This window comes from Desmodus rotundus, chromosome 10 (genome assembly GCF_022682495.2).
Source record: "Desmodus rotundus isolate HL8 chromosome 10, HLdesRot8A.1, whole genome shotgun sequence".
NCBI lineage: Eukaryota > Metazoa > Chordata > Mammalia > Chiroptera > Phyllostomidae > Desmodus > Desmodus rotundus.
Genome location: NC_071396.1, coordinates 39,183,710 through 39,204,685, shown reverse-complemented (window position 1 = coordinate 39,204,685; position 20,976 = coordinate 39,183,710).

Genomic DNA, 20,976 nt, shown 5'->3' with positions numbered 1-20,976 from the left:
AAAATAGTTGGCAGAACATAGAGATTGGTGGGCAGTGGGGTGGGCGGGCTGGGGATGCCAAGGAGGGTGAGGGGAGTTTAGCATAGGTGATGGGCATCTTTACGAGGAGGGGGAGGGGGCCCTGGGCCTTTGGGGGTAGGAACGTAGGAGAGAATTCTGGCAGCAAGCCTGGAGGTGTCGGGACAATGGTGGAGATGGATGCTGTGGGGACAGATGAAGTCCAGGGAGAATGACAGGTAAGGTGTGTGTCAGCCCTACTGTGTGTGGGTGCTGACTCTACATGCTCCTCTAAACTCCCCTCCTGGCCTTGAAATAACCCAGCAGTTGAAACGTGCTGGGCTGGGTTGGGCTTCCTAATTCCAGTGACCCTGGGTTTGGGCCTGCTACTCTTCAGGGAGGCTTGGGCTGAGCTGGAGAGGGGCGGGAGCGTCCCCGAGTCCCCAGATGTGCTCATTGACCAGGGCTGCTGTAACCAAGTGCCACAGGCTATGCCAGTGCCAAGTGCCATGTGCCACAGGACCTCACAGACACTCAGCTCGATGCTCTGGAGGCTGAGCGTCCGAGGCCAAGGTGCCTGCAGGGTTGGTTCCTTCTTGGCCTGTGGATGGCCATCTTCTCCCTGTGTCCTCACTGGGTCTTCCTGCTCTGCTACCCACGTCTTAACCTCTTACAAGGGGTGTCACACTCACGGTCACCAGGGCCACCTCAGCCTCACGGTTGCCTTCAAAGGGCCAAATGTAATTTTAGGACTGTGTACATGTAACTACTCCTTAACAGTTAAGCGAGAGCTCAGCGGCGCCACCAGGTAGAAACAAGGTGGAGGGCCGGATTCGGCCCACGGGCCTTGGGTTTGCCACCTGTGTCTCACAAGAACTCCAGTCATGCTGAGTCAGGGAGGGCCCACCGTGACAGGACCGTTTCTCCTACAGTCCTCACCCGAGGGTAGTCTTTAAAAATCGAATTGGGAGAGAGCGAAACTTGACCAGAGAGAGAAACATTGATGCGTCACGTGCACGATCACGTGAACTGGGGGTCACGTGCGCGATCTAGGCACACGCCCTGATCGGGGACGACGCTGCAGCCCACTGAGACACCCAGCCCGGGCACAGGTTTGTTTTTCACCCAGCTGCCTCCTTAAACATGCCATCTCCAAAGGTAGGGTGTGTTCATTCTGTGGTCCTGGGGGCTAGGGCTTCAGTACGGGATTTGGGGTGGGGTGGGGGCACAGTTCAGCCCATAAACCAGGGAAAGAGCCGCTAGCCTGCTGAAGCCGCGCTGAGCACTGGCCTGGAGTTACACCACCTGATGCGAATTCCCATTTCTTCCAGTTGCAAATTTTGCGAGCAAAAGATCTGGCTTCTCTGAGGTTTGGCTCCTAAATAACAATACACGCTTACGCTCTCAGTTCTGGAGGGCAGAGTGGTGAACTAGGACTTCTCCCTCCGGGGATCCTGGTCTTGGGAGGTCAGCACCATGGGCAGCAAGGACACTGGGCACGGTGCTGCTGAGGCCCCCCTCTCTGCCTGCCCCTCCAAGACCCCAACAGCCCTGCCCCCTCCAGGTTTTTGTGGGGTTTTTGTAATAACTTTCAGCCATCTGAATGGCCCAATATTATGTTTTTTTCTTTTTAAAGATTGTATTTATTCTTAGAGAGAGGGGAAGAGAGGGAGAAAGAGAGAGAAACATCGACATGCAAGAGAAACATCAATTGCTTGCCTCTCACACGCCCCAAATCAGGGACCTGGCCCTCAATCCAGGCATGTGCCCTGACTGGGAATCAAACAGGTGACCTTTTGATTCATAGGCCAGTGCTCATTCCACTAAAGCCACACCAGCCAGGGCCCCCTCCAGGTTTTGAGCGGCCGGAAGTTCAGCCCCTGCTTACCTGTCAACGTCTCCACCCACCCTCACCCATGCCGCTCCAACTGCATCTACAACCTTTCTGTTTCCCAAACTTCATAGATTCATGCCTCGAAGGCCTTTGCTCTTTCCTCTGAGGAGCGAAATAAGTCTTTCCTCAAATATGGCATCTTCAGAAGCTCTGAGGCTGCTGACACATCCCTCCCCGCCCCCCCCCCCCCCGCCATCCCTCTTTCCTTGACGGCAAGTCACAGTCACTCTCTACCAGACATGCTGCAATGTGGGTGTCCTCACTGGAGAAACCTCCACAGAAGAGCCCCTGGCTCTCAGTAGGTGCTCAGTGAATGTTTGTTGAATGGGATGAAGCCTCGAAGATAAAGCAAGATGCCTGAGATGTCTCCCACTCTCGGGGAGCTTTGAAGTCCCACACTGAGACCACGCAATGTTCCCTTTCCTTTAGGCACGTGTAAACACCAGCAGCAGCAGCAGCAGCAGCAACAGTAATTAATTTATGGCAAGATTGCCCAGTGGTGGGCACGTGTATTCTCTCTGGTTCCTCACAGTAGCTCTGTGGAGACCCCGGTACTATCCCGCAGAGGAGTGAACTGCGGCTCAGCGGTGTCTCAGTTGCACAGCTGAGTGATGGAGTCAGCAGTCGTGTTAAGCTCACTCCCCACCCTAAGCTGTTTCCCCAGGAAATGGGTCTGTTGAGGTTCCCACTGTAGGCTGCAGTCCTGGGAGCAGCACTTGACCCTCAGGACAGAAGTCCTCCGTGGGCCTGGGAGTCCCTAGAACCTACTGCTAAGGTGTCCCACACCTGGCCAGCTTTGGCTGGCATCGACCGCCCTTGCCTTCTCACTCGTCCTGGACGGGTGGGCCCCTGGCACCTTGGAGTTGGTTGGAATGGGGTCTGTTGGGGCCTGAGCTGTGCCCCTCGATTTACATGTTGAAGTCAAATACAAAGGCCCCGTAGTTCACGATCCCATTTGTGTGAGTGATTCCATCTGCATGAAATACCTCGCGTGGGCCAATCCCTGGAGGCAGACAGTGGGTGAGCAGTTGTCGGGGGGAGTGTTGGCTGACGCGTACAGGGTTTCTTTTGGAGCGGTAGGAATGTTCCTTTTCCCAGCTCTCTTGTGGCATAATTGACAGACAAAACCGAACACTACATAAAGTGGGCAACGTGATGATCCGGACGCGTTGGGAAAGGGTCCCCCCACCTCCCTCGCCTCACGTGTTTCTGTTGCTCTTGGTGAGTTCATTTAGGTTCTATTCTCTCAGCGAACTGCGGTCACACAATACCGTGTTACCAGCTACAATCACCACATTTTACATCAGGGCCTCAGACCTTGTTCACTGTGTAATGGAATTTCGTGGCATCTTACCAACCACTCCCGTTTCTTCCAGCCACCCCTGCCTCTGGCAACCACTTCTCTGCTCTGTTTCCCTGAGTTCTCGCTTGTAGTTTAGATGCCATGTAAAAGTGACACCATGCCGCATTTGTCTTTCTCTCTCTGGCTTATGTCACTTAGCATCATGTCAGATTTATCCATGTGTTGCTAATGACGGGTTCCTTCTTTTTAAAGGCTGCATAATGTTCCATATTGTCTGTGTGTGTGTCCCAGCTTCTTGACCGACTCACTGACCCACAGCCACGTGGGTTGTTTCCATGCCTTAGCCATTGTGAGTGGTGCTGTGATGAGCATGGGTGCAGATCTCTCTTTGAGACAAAGATTTTGTCTCCTTTGCGTATATTGCTAGGAGCGAGGTCACTGGATCCAGGGCAGTTCTACTTTTAGTGTTTTGAGGACCCTCCATCCTGTGTTCCACAGTGGCTGCACTAGTTTAGTTTTCCACCAACAGTGCACAAGAGTTCTCTTTCCCCGCGCCCTGTGATGGAAGTGTTCTCACGGAGCGTGGCAATGGTTGAACAGCTCTGTGCACACACTAAAGCCCATTGAATTACACGCTTTCTGCGGGTGAGTTACATGGCGTGTGAATCGGACCCACAGACAGGGCAGGCGCCTTTGGGAACAGAAGACACAGTGACCGAAAGTAGGAACCTGGACTTTTCTCAGAGTGAGGGGGCTCTGCCCCTTGTCAGCTGGGTGGCTCAGATTTCTCACCTGTCTCTTACGTAATTTTAGTCCCCAACTCAAAAGGTTGCTTTGTGATTTAAATAAAATGAAACTTTCCTACGTGGACACCGCACAGGCATGCAAGCACGCAAGCCCACAACTCTTCCTGGATGGCTTCTTATTTCTCTGCCACCAGGGGGCGATCTTGTGGCGCTGTCTGGGTGTCTGGCCCCAGGTGTGCGGACTTCAGGGGTGGAGTTTTCCTCTGGAGCGGTCAGTGTGCCCTGGTCGCAGCCGACTGCCTTCTTGCTTGTTTTGTCCTTTAGGGTAAACAACATTCATTGGGGAGTGGGAACTGTGCCTTTTTCACTATTAAATGATTATCGTGCGCTTAAAATAGATTTTAAAAACAAAGCATAAAAGTAAAGGCACTATGCCCTGGCCAGGTGGATCAGCTGGTCCGAGCCTCCTCTCGTACACCAAAAGGTTGCAGGTTCAATCCCATTTGGTCCGGGCGCATAGGGGAGGCAACCGATGAATATTTCTCTCTCACATCGATGTTTCTCTCTCCCTTCCTCTCTCTCAAATCAATAAACCAGTCAAAGGTTCACAGGTGAATTTTACAAACATTCAAAGTAAAACTAATACCTATCCTTCCCAAATTTTCCCCAAAAATTTCAAGAAGAGGGAAGATTCCCAAGCTTATTTTATGAGACCAGCATTATCCTAATTCCAAAACCAGATAAAGACACTACAAACACTTGAGTAACAATTTTAAAAAAATGATTTAATAAAAAAAAAGAAACACCCCTCCCCCCAAAGACACTACAAACAAAGAAAATTATAGGCCAATATCCCTGGTGAACATAGATGCTAAAATCCTCAACAAAATATTAGTAAATCATATTCAGCAATATATTAAGAAGATCATACACCATGATCAAGTGAGACTTATTCCAGGGATGCAAGGTCAGTACCATACCTGCAAATCAATAAACATAACACACCACATAAACAAAATGAAGGATAAAAGTCACATGATCAGCCAACAGATACAGAAAAAGCATTTGATAAAATCCAGCATCATTAATGTTGAAGACACTCAGCCAAGTGGGAGGAGAGGGAGCATACCTCAATGTAGCAAAGACCGTATGCAAGAAACCTACAGCCAACATCATATGCAACAGGCAAAAACTGAAAGTGTTCGCCTTAAGACCGGAAACAAGACGGGGATGTCCGCACTCACCTCTTTTATCCAGCACAGCGCCGTAAGGCCTGGCCACAGCAGTCAGACAAGAGGAAGAAATCAAAGGCATCCAAACTGGAAAGGAGGAAGTAAAACTGTCATTCGCAGATAACATGATACCATACATAGAAAACCCTAAAGACTCCACCAAAGAAGCTACTAGAACTCACACATGAATTCAACAAAGTCGCCGGAAACAAAATTGCTATCCAGAAATCAGTGGCATTTCTATACACCAACAATGAACTATGGGAAAGAGAAACCAAGAAAACAATCCCATTTACTACTGAAACGACAAAATTAGGTACCTAGGAACAAACTTTTTATATCCTCACCCAAGGCTATGTTTATTGGTTTTGGAGAGAGGGGAAGGGAAAAAGAGAGGGAGAAATACCGATTCGTTAGCTCCTGTATGTGCCCCGACCCGGGATGGAAGTTGCAGCCTAGGTGTGTGACCTGATCCAGACTTGAACCCACACCCTTTTGGTGTATGGGACGGTGCTCCAACCTGCTGAGCCACCCAGCCAGGGCAACCTAGGAAGAAGTTTAACCAAATGGGTAAAAGACCTGTGCTCGGAAAACTAGAGGACATTGAAGAAAGAAATTGAGGAAGATACCAATAAGTAAAAGCACATGCTGTGTTGATGGGCTGGAAGAATTAACATCATTAAATGTCCATACTCCCCAAAGCAATCTACAGATTCAACACAATTCCCATTAAAGTACCAATATCATATTTCATAGACCAAGGACAAATAGTCTGAAAACTTACGTGGAACTAAAGAAGACCCTGAGTAGCCGCAGTAATCCTGAGAAAGAAGAATGAAGTTGGAGGGATCACAATACCCCGGTATCAAACCACACAAGGCCACTGTAATCCAGCCAGCCCGGCGCTGGCGTAAGAACAGACATAAGGTTGATGGAACAGGAACCGAGAGCCCAGAAATCAACCCACACCTTTACAGTCAATTAGTATTTGACAAAGGGGGCAAGAGCATAGAGTGGAGTAAATAAAGACAGTCTCTTCAAAAAATGGCGTTGGGAGGACTGAACTGGTACATGCGGAAAAAAAAAAAGAAACTAGACCACAAAATTCACACCATAGGCCAGAATAAACTCAAAATGGATAAGGATTTAAATGGAAGTTGTGAAACTATAAAAAACCCTGCTGGAAAACATAGGCAGTACAATTTTAGATATCTTAAGTAGCAATATTTTTGCCAATACATCTCCTCAGGCAAGGGGAACAAAGGGAAAAATAAACAAACGGGACCACGTGAAACTACAAAGCCTCTCTACAAAGCACAGCACGAGAAACCGTCAACAAAATGGTAAGGGAGCGCACGGCTTGGGAGAACATGTTTGCCAGTGAGATATCTGCTAAGGAGTTAAAATCCAAAATTATAAAGAATCTACACAACTCCACACCAGGAAGACAGACAATCCAAGGAAAAAATGGGTGGAGCACCAGAATAGACGCTTCTCTAAAGAGGACATACAGATGGGCAATAGACATATAAAAAATTCTCAATGTCGCCAATCATCAGAGAAATGCAAATTAAGACCACACACCTGTCAGAACAGCTGCCACCAATAAATGAACAAACAACAAGTGCTGGCGAGGATGCCGAGAAAAGGGAGCCCGAGTGCACTGCTGGTGGGAATGCAGACTGGTGCCCTCGCTGTGGAAAACAGTGTGGTGTTTCCTCAAAAAATTAAAAATGAATTTGCCTTTTGACCCAGCAACCCCACTTCCAGGAATATATCCCAAGAAAACCAAAACACCAACACAAAAGAGTATATGCACCCCTATATTCCATAGCAGCATTATTTACAATCTCCAAGACCTGGAAACAGCCCCAGTGCCCATCAGTAGAAAAGTGGATAGGAAAGCTGTGGTGCATTTACACGATGGAATACCACTCAACATGAAGGAGCTCCTACCCTTTGCAACAGCATGGAGGGACCTGGAGAGCATTACGTACGCTCTGTGAAATAATCCAGTCAGAGAAAGACAAGTGCCACATGATTTCACTTGTATGTGGAATGTAATGAACAACACAAATGGACAAACCAAATAGAGATAGAGGCGCGGACACATGGAGCAGACTGACTGCTGTCAGAGGGGAGCTGGGAGGGGGACCGGGTGAAAGAAGGTGAAGGCATTAGCCAACGATCATACACTGCAGAAGTCATGGGCAGGACGACTGTGTGGTGTTGGCCAGAGGGAAGGGAGGATGTGGGTTGGGAGGAGGGGTCACAAAGGTCGGGGGGGGGGGATGGGGACATCTGCAATAGCATCAACAATTAAAAAAAAAAAGAAGCCTGGAGTGCAGCACAATGGGTTGAGACTCCAAGTTCACAACCTCTCTAACAGTAATGTCTTCTCAACTTCTTCGTCAAAAGCTCAGTGAGTAAACACTTTGGGGTTTAGGGACCACGCGGTTTGTATCCTGACCGCTCAGCTCTCCGTCTGTGACTCGGAGGCGGCCAGACCGTGTGTGGCGAGGGGGTGTGGCTGCGCTCATCTTCAGGTGCTGTCAAATAGACTTCTTTTGGTGTCTAAGAATCATTTCACATGTCTGACCCATTCTTAGCTTGCAGGCCACACAAAACAAGCAGTGGGTGGCTGTGGCCCCTGAGCCACAGTGGTCCCTCTCTTTCGGCTGCTCACTGTGTGTCAGAGAACCCACTGTCATTTTATGTTGCAAATAATTTTTTTAAAGATTTTATTTATTTATTTTTAGAAAGAGGGGAAGGGAGGGAGAGAGGAAAACATCAATGTGTGGTTGCCTCTCACACGCCCCCTACTGGGGACCTGGTCCACAAGCTAGGCATGTGCCCTGGCTAGGAATTGACCCAGTGACCCTTTGGTTTGCAGGCCAGCATGCAGTCCACTGAGCTGCACCAGCCAGGGCTGCGAATACTTTTATACCAACTTATTTTATGGCTTCATTTTTTTACTTGTAGTTCTTTCAATCTTGAGTTTATTCTTTTATACGAGGGTTTGAATTAATTGTTTTCCCAAATGGTCAACTAGTTGTTCAAGCCACATTTATTCAATATTCTATCCTTTCCCCACACATTTGAAATGCTATCTTATTACAAAATACTAAATATTGTTAAAATGCATTATGCTACATTTTATAGGTAAGAAGAATGAAACAGATAGATTAGAACTAGAATCTGTGTAACCAGGTGAGAACTGCATTTCTTTAACAGGACTCATTCCTCAATTCGAGCTGGCCTCGTCCTGTCTAGTGACACCGTGACGCAGTACGTGTCCACTCCCTGACCTGTGACTGCCATGATTGTTAAAGTGCCAGTGCAGCCCCTGACCAAGTTTTTATTTTCATTTTTTATTTATTGATTTTCAGAGAGAGAGGAAGAGAGGGAGAAAGAGAGGGAGAGAAACATTGATGTGCCAGAGATACATCAATTGGTTGCCTCTCACACGCCCCCAACTGGGGGCCTGGCCTGCAACCCAGGCATGTGCCCTGACTGGGAATCGAACCAGTGACCCTTTGGTTCACAGGCTGGTGCTCTATCCACTGAGCCACACCAGCCAGGGCTAATTATTATTATTATTTAAATCTTCCTTCCTGCCTGCCTTCCTCCCTTCCTTCCTTCTTTCCTCCCTTCCTTTCTGTTTTAATCCTCACCCAAGGTTATGTTTATTGATTTTAGAGAAAGAGGAAGGGAAAGAAGAGAGAGAGAGACATCTGTGGGTTGCCTCCCATTCATGCCCTAACCAGTGTCGAACCCGAAACCCAGGCACATGCCCTCCTGACTGGGAATTGAACCTGCCGCATTTCGCTGTATGGGATAACGCTCCAATCAACCGAGCTCCCTGCCAGGGCCATTCCCTTTATTATGATGTCTTTAGGACGTGAGGTTCCGGTCAGCGTCAAAGCGCCTTGCGGGTAAAGCCTCAGGCCCTGCCGTGGCAGCTCAGTTTGTTGGAACATCGTCCAGATACACCAAGTTTGGGGGTCCGATCCCCTCAGGGCACATAGAAGAAGCAACTAATGAACACGTGGACCAACAAATTGATGTCTTTCTCTCTCTTAAAAAAATCAATTAAAAAAAAAAGGAAAAAGCTCAGGTCTGTTGATCCAGGGAACAGAGTTTTGGTCAAACTGAAGATAATATCTTGACCTCAGTTGTTTCAGCCTCAGGCCCTTGGATGCAGAACCGACTCTACTGACCCAGCAGCCCGCATGAAACCCGACGGGGTGACGCCAGGGCTGACGTCATCACCTGCCCCCGCCCAGCCCCAGCGGTGGAGGCCGGGCCACAGCTCCCTCAGTCACCGGGGCTGACGGTGCTTCCCCCGTGCGCCTGGTCCCCCTGCAGGCCACGGGGAGCCAGGTCTCAGGGCACTCACTCACCTGTGACGCTGGGCTCGGCGCCATTTCCTCCAGCAAACCTTTACTTCTGTCTGAACTCCTGTCCCCATTTCGCTGCAAACAGGCAAACGAGCCCCCATAGGTTTTCCAGCATCTGTTCTTTTCCCTTGATGTTTTTTCATTGTCGTAATAGTACACATTCTTTAGATATTGTTCTTTTATGATTGTTTCATCCTTGTTTTCCCAGATTTTATTGTGATGTTCTTACCTGTTTATCCGTCCAGATACATTCAAGGTCAATCTTCCAGGGCTCTCCCCAAGTAGCTTCTTCCCCTCAAGGCGCTGGAATTTTTATTTGAAAGTATTTTAAACCTATAAATCAATTCAGAGAATATCAGCAAACTTATCATATAAAGTCACTACCCAGTAACGCTTTGAGTTTTCCATTTAACTGAAGAACTTGCCTTGTCATTTATGTCTGTCATGGTGTCCTCTCCTACCCGGTTCCTGTCAAGTTCACCTTAACGTCATTCCCATTGTGAATGAGTCTATTAAACTAATCAACTACCTCTGGCGTTTAGAAAAGCTATCGAATGTTCTATTGTCACTTTGGAACTGGCCACACTTACTAGTTCGAACAAGTCTCGCTTGGTTTTCTAGGCAAACAGTGATGTCAAAGGTTGCCTTGTTGCCTCCTCCGGCACCTGCGCAGACAAGGCCGAACACTCCACATGGTATCGATTGTTATTATTTCCTTTGAATTGTGCGAATTCACCGTGAGCGTGCTGTCGTCTTTGATTTAGGAGTTTTTACTCAAGAAAAAGTGTTAAATGGACTGACCCTTTCTAAGGTGTAGGGACAGGTAAGGCAGGTGAGCTGGGCTATTCAAGTTCCCTTTGGAAGTGGTGCGCATTATCCAGGGACCCTCTCACCTCTTGGGATTCTGAGAGAAGCCCCCCTCTCTGTGACTTATCTGGAATTGCCTCGCTGACTGAACTTAGACCAGAATCTCTCCAACTGAATTCCCTAAATTCTCTCCCGGAGTCAGGTAAAGAGGGTCTGTGGGCCGGTACGAGCATGAAGCTGTAGCTCCGCCGAAGCGCAGAGCAGGCTCTCCTGGTTCGCTCAGCAAATGTCTGCACCCACTCTGTGCAGCTACTGTGTTGGAATCTGTGACTGCGGCAATGAGAAATTTTAAGCAACATTGTCCCCGCCCTTACATTCCTGTGGGGAAGTGAAATTGTTGTGTCAGATGATACGTACATGTTTAACTTCGTAAGAAGCTGCCAAACTGTTTTCAGAAGCGGCCGCACCATTCCCCATTCCTGCAGCAATGTATGAGTAATTGTCCCACATACTTGCCAACTTTTGTTGTTGCCACATTTTATCTTTTTTCCCTGCTCTAGTGGTGCAGTGGTGTCTCAGCATAGTTTAATTTCAATTTCTCTGTTTCATACGATTATTTGCCGTTTAGATAACTTCTTTGGTAAAGTGCTCATTTAAATCTTTTACTCACGGGGGTGGGGGGTGGGGTGGGAAATGAGTTGCTTGTCCTTATTGATTTGTAAGGGTTTTTTGATACATTCTGGATACAAGTCTTTCATCAGATATGTGTTTTGAGAATGTTTTTTCCCAATCTGTGGCTTATATTTTCATTTTCCTAACAGTATCACTGAAAGACCAAAAGTTTTACATTTTGGTTAAGTTCAATTCGTCGTTTTGTATGATCTATTTCCTTTTGTCCTACCTGAGAAACACTGGCCTAAACTCACAGCGCGAAGATTTTCTCTTACGTTCTCATCTACAGGTTTCACAGTTTTTGCTTCTCGATTTAGGTCGATGTTCTACTTTGAGTTGTTTTCTATGTAAGCTGTGAAGTAAGGGTTAAAGTTTATTTTTTCCATATAGGTACACAATTGTCTTTATACTATTTGTCAAAAAAAGAACCCCCTCCTTTTGTCATTGAGCTACTTTGACACCTTTATCCAGAGGAAAATGTCAGAGCACCTCAATGTGAAGAGCTAGTCTGGACTCTCCCATCTATTCCATTGATAAATGTCTATCCTGACATCAATATAATGTTATTTTGCTCACTCAAACTTTATAATACACCTTGAGATCAGGAAGTTTAATTCCTTCGGCTTCATTCTTCTTATTCAAATTGCTTAGGCTGCTTGAGGTCCTTTGCGTTTCTGTGTAGGTTTGAAATCTGCTCATCAGTCTGTACAAGAAAACCGGCTGCGATTTTTATAGGGATTGCGTTTAACCTAGAAATCATTTTAGGGAGAATTGACGTATGAACAGTATTGCGTCCCCTCCTCATTCATAACCATGGGACATCTCTGTGTTCTTCGGCCTCTCTGGTTTCTCTCCACAGTATTGTTTAGTTTCAATGCAGAGGTGTTGCACACATTTTGTCAAATTTATCTAAATATTTTCTTTCTTGCTGTTATTGAAAGTGGTATTGATTTTTTAAGTGTCTAATTGTCTGCTGTCTGCATGGAGAGGTAGAGTTCATTTTCACATAACCCCTTGCACTCTATGGCGTTGCCGAACTCACCGGAGGTCCGGGAGCCTTCTTGTGCTTCTGCACTTGACCTTAGCCGAAAGGCCAAACAGTGGTCTTGCGCTTTCTTTATGATTTTCTATGTAGATAATGATATTTTACTTGTTTTTCTTTTTGTTTATGTCAATTATCATGCTTAACTTCTTTTCCAAATTGTGAGTTTTTATTACTTTTCTTGCTTCATTACACTTTCTGGGGCCTCTGATACAAAGTTGAAGAGAGGCAGTTAAAAAGGGTATCCTTGCCTTGTTCCCAGTCTCAGGCAAAACATTTGTTCTTTCCCCACTAAGTATGATGCTAGCTGTAAGTTTTTCATGATGCTTTTTCTTTGGTAGAGGAAATTCCCTTTTATTCTTAGTTTGCTAAGAGGTTTTTCTCTCTCGTGAATGTGTTGATTTTTGTCAAATAATTTTTCTGCATCTATTGAGATGATGATTCTCATCGGATGTTGAAATGTTGAACCAACCTTGCGTTTATGGGATACATCCCACCTAATCGTCATGGGTGTACCTTTTCACGTGATGCCAGACTCTCTGTGCTAATCCTTCGTGGGGGACTGTTTGTGTCCATATTCATGAAAGATGCTGGGCCGTGTGTTTTTTCTGGTAAAGTCTTTATCTGACTGTGGTATCGGGATGACGTTAACCTCCTGGAACTAACCGGAAAGGGTGCCTGCTCTTCTATCTTCTGACAGTGTCTGTGCTGTTTCGTCCACCAGGGAAGCTGGCCGGGCATGGAGTTTTTTTGCAGGAAGGTTTTCAATCACAAATTCCATTTTAAAATAGACATAGGACTATCTAGGTGATCTATTTCTTCTTACGTAAGCTTTAGTAGTTTTGCATTTCAATTTGTCTATGCCCTCTAAGTTGTGAGGTTTGTCAATGCGAAGTTGTTCCAAAAACTCCCGCGTTGTCCTGTTACTGTCGGACGGGCCTACACTCGTCTCCCACCCTTATTCCAGTGAGCAGCAAATGCCGCTCAAGCCTCCGCTTCTGTCACGTTCCCATTGGCCCCAACAAGTCAAACGGCGATGTCCGGAATCACTGTGGGAGGGGCCTCCAGGAGAGGGTGGTGACGGGCAGATGTGAACAAATCGGGAGCCCTGACTTCAACGACCTACCGCCGGCAGTCCCTCTTAGTGCTAAGTTCCTGCCCCTAAGGGGCAGAGTGGTTCACATTAGTTGCTTAGTGATTTTGTGTGGCCAGTTTTATTCCTGTCGGTGTAACAAAATTAGTGAGCACACACCAAGACTGAATTGCTGTTCGGGTTACCACAGCATCGCACGTCCCCCACACCTGCTCCTCCCGAGCACGCACCACAGCCGCAATTAAGTGTCTGTAGCTGTTCTATGTCCACGTTCCCGCCAGAACAGGGGCCCTCTGAGGACAGGGACTGTCTTTGTCCAGGTTGTAGCTCTAGCTCCTAGCATGTAGCAATTAACTAATGTATTCTCTACTAATTAATGTATTCTAAATGAAAGCCTGCATTGCTATGCCTTGACAATTCTCTTTATGTCTAGGATACATAATTTAATACAAAAGTTGGAAAATGTGGAGAGCGGCAGTGAAACAGATTCCACAAGCATGAATTGAGCCCCTACTATGGGAATACTCCACTGAAGGAACAACCCTCTATCCAGCAGAGTCAGAAGGGGCTGCTTCTTGCAGTAGTGAGCTCCCTATTCATGGGAGGAATCAAGACGGGCTGGGCAAGAGGAGACAGAGACGCTGAAGAGGGGCTTGCCTGAGCTCTGGGTGAAGGTTTGGACTAGCCAGTGTTCATGGTCCTTTCGTCTCTGACACAGAGCCACTCCCCGGTAGAGGCGTAGGAGGAGGGGAAGGAATGCAAGGGGACGACCCCAGGAGAGGACAGGTGGGGCTGGGGGAAGAACAGCTTCGGAGAGAGGCAGAGGAAAGGCATGCGGGGTGGCTGGAGGGGCAGAGGGGCTTCAGAGGGGAGATGCCGGGTGGCGTGTCCGCCCCTTCCCCTCACTCACTCCACAATCCGACTCCCGCCTCCCCAAATGCACACTCCTGAGGTCACTGCTGAACACTCTGTCCCCGTAGCTCCTCTGAGTGCTCGCTGAGGGTCTGCCCTCCGGGCCAGCCCTAAATCCCGGAGATCACTGGGCCTTCCAGGAGCCCTCGCCCCCTTTGTTGCTCCCCACCCCAGGCTCTGTCCTCATCCTGTGTCTCAGGACCCAGGGGCCTCAGTGGCTCTGGCTCCCACAGGCCACCTCTTGCCCTGGCAAGGACACTCGGGTCCAGACCCGCATGGCTAGGAGTCACGGACTTTTGTAGGACTGGAACTTCCCAAGATGCCAACGTGCGTGTGTGACTTGATTTTTCCCTTATACCCCTTCCCTGTGCCCTCGGGGCTTGCGAGGCCCCGCAGGCCCAGCGGTGAGCTCAGGGGATGATAGAGGAGCCTTCTGGGTCGGGGTCCCCGCGGACCTCCCAACATGGCGGAGCCCTCAGGGCCCCTTCTCTCCACACTGCGTCCGGCACCCTCCTTCCCTACAGCCACCCTGTCTGGTGTCCCTACTTGTGAAGTCCCTGCCTCAGTTCTGTCCACCCAAAGAACTCGCCTCCCCACGGAGGGACGGGGAGCAAGGGCTGGCGTGGACAGAGCATTTCTTCCCCTCAATGACGTGCAGAGGAGAGCAGCACACTGAGGCAGTCTCCCTGTGCTGACCAGCAGAGACACAGGGTGTGCCAGAGTGTGTGCGCCTGCGCGCAATGGACTATTTTTAGAGCAGTTTTAGGTTCACAACAAAAATTAGCACGAAACTGCTGCCCCTACGCCTGCGTCCATACCCCGCACCAGACGGCGCCTTTCTCAACACTGATGATCCCACACTGACACGCTCGGGTCGCCCAGACCCGACCTTGACCTGGCGGCTCATCCTGTGTCGTCCACGGCGTGGGTTCGGATAAATGTGCGGTGACAAACACTCATCACTTTGGCACCCTACGGAGTCCTTTCAAGGAGCTGAGAGCCCCACCTGTTGATCCCTTCTCCCTGCCCCTGCTCCCCGCAGCCACCCACCCTTTGGCGGTCTCCGCAGTCTCCCCTAGGCCTGCGTCACGGAGTGGGGATCATGCAGCTTGTAGCCTCATCGGGCTGGCTTCTTCCACTTAGTAAGATGCGGTTCAGCTCCCTCCATGTCTTGTCATAGCCCAGCAGCTCACTTGTTTTCAGTGCTGACTGGTGTCCCGTTGTAAGGTGTTGCACGGTTTATGTAATCGTCCACCCCCTGGAGGACGTCGTGGTGGCTTCCAAGTCCCCCTGTGTCTGTGTGTGAGAGGAAAGGGCCGAGCTGCCCTCCGGGGTGCCGCACACTTGCAGATGCGCACGGGCCTCTCTCGGCCGGGTGGGCACGAGGTCCTGAGCTCCTGCTCTCCTCCCGGTCCCTCTGGGACCTGAAACTCAACCTGTCCAAGGCCAGACGTGTCATCCTCCCACCCTCCCCAACCCAGCCCCTCATCTCCTGCGCCCTATCCGCCCAGCTGCACAAGGCAAAGAAGTCCTGGGCATCTTCCCCAACTCCTCCCTCCTGCCCTTGCCTCCTGCCCCCGCCAGTCAGTCAGGGAGACCTGTGAGTCCTCTTTCCAACTCCCTCTGTCCCCAAAGCCACGCCCCAGGCCTCGGCCCACCTGGCACCGGTCAGGTGGTCCTGGAGACACCAGGCCCCCCGAGGCAGCCCTGACGCTCCCAGACGTGCATGGCTCTTTCCGCAACAGCTTCACGGAGTTGATTGTGTCCCTGCACAGGTGCGTACTTTTCAACAGGACAGGGACTTGGCATGTTGGGACTAGGCTGGCGATGGCTGCAGACAGATTTGGTTGTCGCAGTGGAAGGGGGTGCTGCCAGCATCTGGTGGGTACAGGTCAGGGATGCTGCTCAACTCCCCGCAATGCACAGGACAGCCCGTGGCAAAGAACAGCCTGTCCCCGGACGTCCAGAGAGCCGAGTGGGAACCCTGCTTGGGAGGAGCTCAAGGTCGTCCCCTGACTGCCGCCGCCCTGCCCCTGGGAACCGCCTGTCCAGATGAGACAGCACAGAGAATATTGTGTTTAGAAACTTTGTAATATCTTAACACAGAAATTTTATGACTGTTGGGCTCATGTTTTGCATGGTTTTTTTTAATCTTTTTTTTAAATCAGTAGACTTTTTTAGAACACTTTTAAATTTATAGAAGAATTGAGCAGGTAGGCCCTGACTGGTGTGGCTCAGTCGGTTGGACATCGTCCCACAAAGCAAAGGGTCACTGGCTTGAGTCCTGGGCAGGGCACGCGCCTGGAGTGCAGGTTTGATCCGGCTGGGGCCGATGCAAGAGGCAAGCCATCAATGTTTCTCTCTCACAAAAGAGAGGGAGAGAAACATCAACTGGTGGCCTCCCATGGGCCCCCAACTGGGGGCCTGGCCTGCAACCCAGGCATGTGCCCTGACAAGGAATTAAACCAGCGACACTTTGGTTTGCAGGCCAGCTCTCAATCCACTGAGCCACACCAGCCAGGGCAATAAGTAAAATCTTTTTAAAAATTGATAGTACAGTTTCCATGTACTCCCTCCCCAAACACACACACACACACATACACACACACACACACAGTCTCCGGCATTAGTAACATCTTTGCTAGTGGGGACATTTGTTACAAATTATGACCCAAAACTGATACATTAGTATCGACTGAAGCCCGTGCTTTACTCAAATTTCTCCAGTTTTCTCATAGTCTTTTTTCTGGTCCAGGGTCCCACATGACATTTAGTTGTCACATTTCCTTAGGCCCCCCTTGGCTGGGCAGTCTCCTCCGCTGCCCGTCTTTGATGGCCCTGAGGCACAGCGGTCAGGTGCCCTGGGGCACTTTCTCTGGTTGTCCCCCATGACTGCATCAGGGTCATGGGTTTGGGGGGAGGATGTTCCCAGAGGCAACGAGCTGTGTTCATGATATCGTATCAACAGTGTATACTGTCAACCTCGGAATGGCTGTGGGAGCTGACCTTGGCCACCTAGCCAGGGGACCCAGCATGCTTTTCAGCTTTCTCCACAGAAAAGTTACTCTTTCCCCCTCTTTGCAAACTGTGCCTTTTGGAAGGAAATCACTACATGAAGCTCCACCCTTTCCTGAGGGCAGAGTATTTACACAACATACTTGGAATTCTGTGCGTCAGGTTTGCCCTTCGTTTGTTAATGAATTTGGCCAGTCCTTCTACCAGCCTGGACGTGGGGGTATGTGTTTCATTCTCGGGGCCACAGGCCGGCGCTGTATCGGTTCTGTGGCCGCCATCAACGGGCTTCAGCCGTGGCCGTGGGGGGCGCCTGCAGCTGGCCCCCCGCGCTCCCCTCACGCACCGTCGGGTCAGGGCGCTGCGCGCGTCCAGTTCGATGTGATGCTGCTGCTAGGAACGGATGTTTATTGCACTTAATGGGCTGGGAAAAAGACAGGGGTCCCTTCGCTGGGGAAAATTGGAGCCCTCCAAAACCTTCCACCGCCCTGCTCCACGCGAGGCACCCCCCCCCCCTCCCCGGGTTCGCACCGGGCCTGCCCGCTGCGCCGTCCCTTTGCAGGCCCTTTTCACCTCTCCTGTCCCCACCCGGCCGCCTGCAGCGCTGCCCCCCGGTGTTCCTCGCTGTCCCAGTCCTTGCGCCTCACCGAAGGACGAAGGACGTGTGTGTTCATTGCCTCTAATGCAGGTGTCAGAAGGACGGGGACAAGCAGCCCTGAGCGTGCACAGGACTGTTCCTTTGTTTAATCATTTGGTATTTCACAAATGTCTCCCAGAGATCCGTGGGGGGTCTGGTAATAAACTACTTCTTTTTCTTTTTCTTTTTCAACTAACTTTTGGATGCGGACATTACTGACAGGAAGAGGAGTCTCTAGAAACGATTAATTTCGCGACTCTAAATTTCTTTCTATTTATTATCATTATTATTCTTTTAATCCTCGCCTGAGGACATGCTCACTGACTTTAGAGAGAAGGGAAGGAAGGGAGACAGAGAGGGAGAGAAACATCGATCAGCAACCCCCTGCATGGTCCCCAACGGGGGACTGAACCCACCACCCAGGCATGTGCTCTGACCGGAAATCGAACCTGTGACCCTTCCGTTTACGGTGCAGCCAACTGAGCCACACCAGCCAGGGCCAAACTTCAGAGAGGCCACCGTGGGACCCTGTGTGGGTGGGGAGGGCAAAACCAGTGGCCACACCTGATCCCATCACTGCTGCTCACTGTGGGCTGGAGGGACAGAGACGGGACTGCAGCCTTCTCTGCTTGGAGATCCCCTGGCCACAGGCCTCACCAACCCCATCTGAGAGGCGAGGGTGTTTGGAGAAGGCACAGGCTCAGGCCGGAAGGGCAGCATAGTGCTTCAGCAGAGGACCCCTGGTCCAGGGGACTTGGGCTCAGAGCCCCGTTCCCTTTCCCTGGGCAAGGGGTGTCGTGAGGATTTAATGAGATTGTGCTGGACATAAAAGACCCTTAAAAATCATTACCTGTTCGTATGATTCCGGAAGCACACACACACAGAATTGTGCAGCAGATTTGGGAGGCATTCATACACTCTCCCAAGTCCGTTCCTGAAGCCTTGACCTACAGACACTCTAAGTTATCTGCCTCCCTCCTCCCCAGCTGAATCACCAGGACCGAGAGAGAGAGCTGGAGGCAGCCCCAGTTAGGAAGGGGGCGGGAGGCAAGGAATTGGGGTGGGCCCAGGGGCTGCCTCGTGCACTCAGGGGAGCTGGTGTGACTGCACCTGACAGGCCCAAGGAACAGGCCCTCAGGGGCAGGTGGGACCTGATTCCAGCGGCCCTGTGTGGGCGGGGAGGTCCAGCCCAGCCAGGAGTTCCAGTTGACCCAGTGTGGAGGATGGGCCTCCGGCGCTGGCAGATTGTTCAGGCCCAACTCCTGCTGCTGACCCCAGGCCCTCCCAGTACAGGAGCACCGAGGGCCCGTGGGCCCTGTCCCGGGGCTAGAACCTGTGTCTGAGTGTGTGCCGTGCACCCTGGGAGTGGACGCCGGTGAGCAGTGGGCTCTGCTGTCACCTGTGTTTGGCCTTTGGGTCCACAGAGGTCATCAGAACCTTCCCAGGAAAATCAGGCACGCATGTGAGCTGGCTGGTCATGCCACGCTCGTAGGAGGGGCAGGGCAGGGCTGCAGGCACACCCCAGTGCCAGGATACTTCCCCACGCCTGGAGCTCGGGCCCCCGGTGGTGCCACAGATGAGGACACTGAGGCCCAGCGGGGAGAGGGTTTGTCCCGGTCTTCCAGGGGGCTGGGATGAGAGCCAGGGCATGTGTACCACACACATTCTCACATGTGCTCAGACACATACACACACAGGCCTCTTTGTGCGCCCACACCCACTCCTGCACGGGCACATCCAGACAGGAGGGCCCACACCCCAGGTCCCCTCCCTTGGGCACACCCAGCCCTGCCTCGTCACACACTCTGGAGCACCAGACCCAGCCTCAAACACACCTGTGCAATGTATGTGAAAGGGATTGGAACTTCCTAGCCAGGGTGGCACTCGGGGACCACTGTCTGAGGTGGGCACAGGGCAGGACCCCAGGAAATTGACTGGCTATCGTGCTCCCTCATCTCACAGAATTTCGTGTAGTCAAGAAAACGCGGATTGTTCTGTGTCGATGGAAATCCCTCTGTAGCTGCAGATGCACAGCCTCGCACTTGCATCCCAACGCAGAGTTCGCCCACCCAGTCTCACTTACGGGTGATGCACTAACGCCACTGGGCACCCCAAATGCCCGTCTTACACCTACAGACCATTTCAAGCACAACAACTTACACACGCATGCGACACATAGCCACCGTTGTGTACCACAACCAGGCACACCCAGACACCCACCAGTGCAGTCACATGTAAAGAGATATGTTCAGCCACTCAATTTCCATTCAGAAAACTGGCACGCATATGTGTGCAGCTTGTCACACTCACACTCAGACCCATGTAACATCCACAAATTCACACAGATGCAAACACCAGCTTCCTACACACGCACACGCTCAGAAACAAACCCAAATGCATGTGTAATTCCACACACACACACCCATACCTGGACATACACACCGAGACATACAGGCCCACAGAGACGTAACACATGCACACACTGCGCGTTCACTATTGCACACGGCTAACAGGCATGCGGAAGCACAGATGTCTCACCGCAAAAGCACAATGGAACACACAAGCTAGTATTAGACAAATATCCACAAATAGGGGCTCAGACACTTACAAATACATCCAGTAATGTGCACACACTTGTATATGTGCACAACTACATTCACACACCTCCACACCGACACACACAATCACACATATCGCAGAAATATACTTACACAAATACACAGTTCCTAAATAAATGTGCATGCTTGCACTCTCACAAGTGCATCCCGAAATGGATGATCTTACACAATTACACCAGCTTCCATGGTTTACACACCTTGTCACACTTGGCTGACACCATAGACTCAAACACAGTCACCCGTAACTACACTCGTGATGCGTAAAGACACACTCCAAACGTGCCCCCGACACGTGCCCACCACACTGAGACCCTCACATGCCATACACCCCACTTCACACTATTGGAGCCCCCAGCAAATTCTGTTGAAATCAGAAATACACATGCAGACATTCACAGTCACACATAGGTACAAACAGTCACAAGTACACACTTTCAGCGTCTGTCACATACTCCTTCGCTGACCTTAACCACACCCTGGTACAAAACACAAGCACAGGTACATGTTCACAAATACACACACTCACAGAGCCACTGACAAAACACAGACACACACACACTCACCACTCCTATACCCTCAGGACAACACCTATGCCATACAGGCTCTCACAT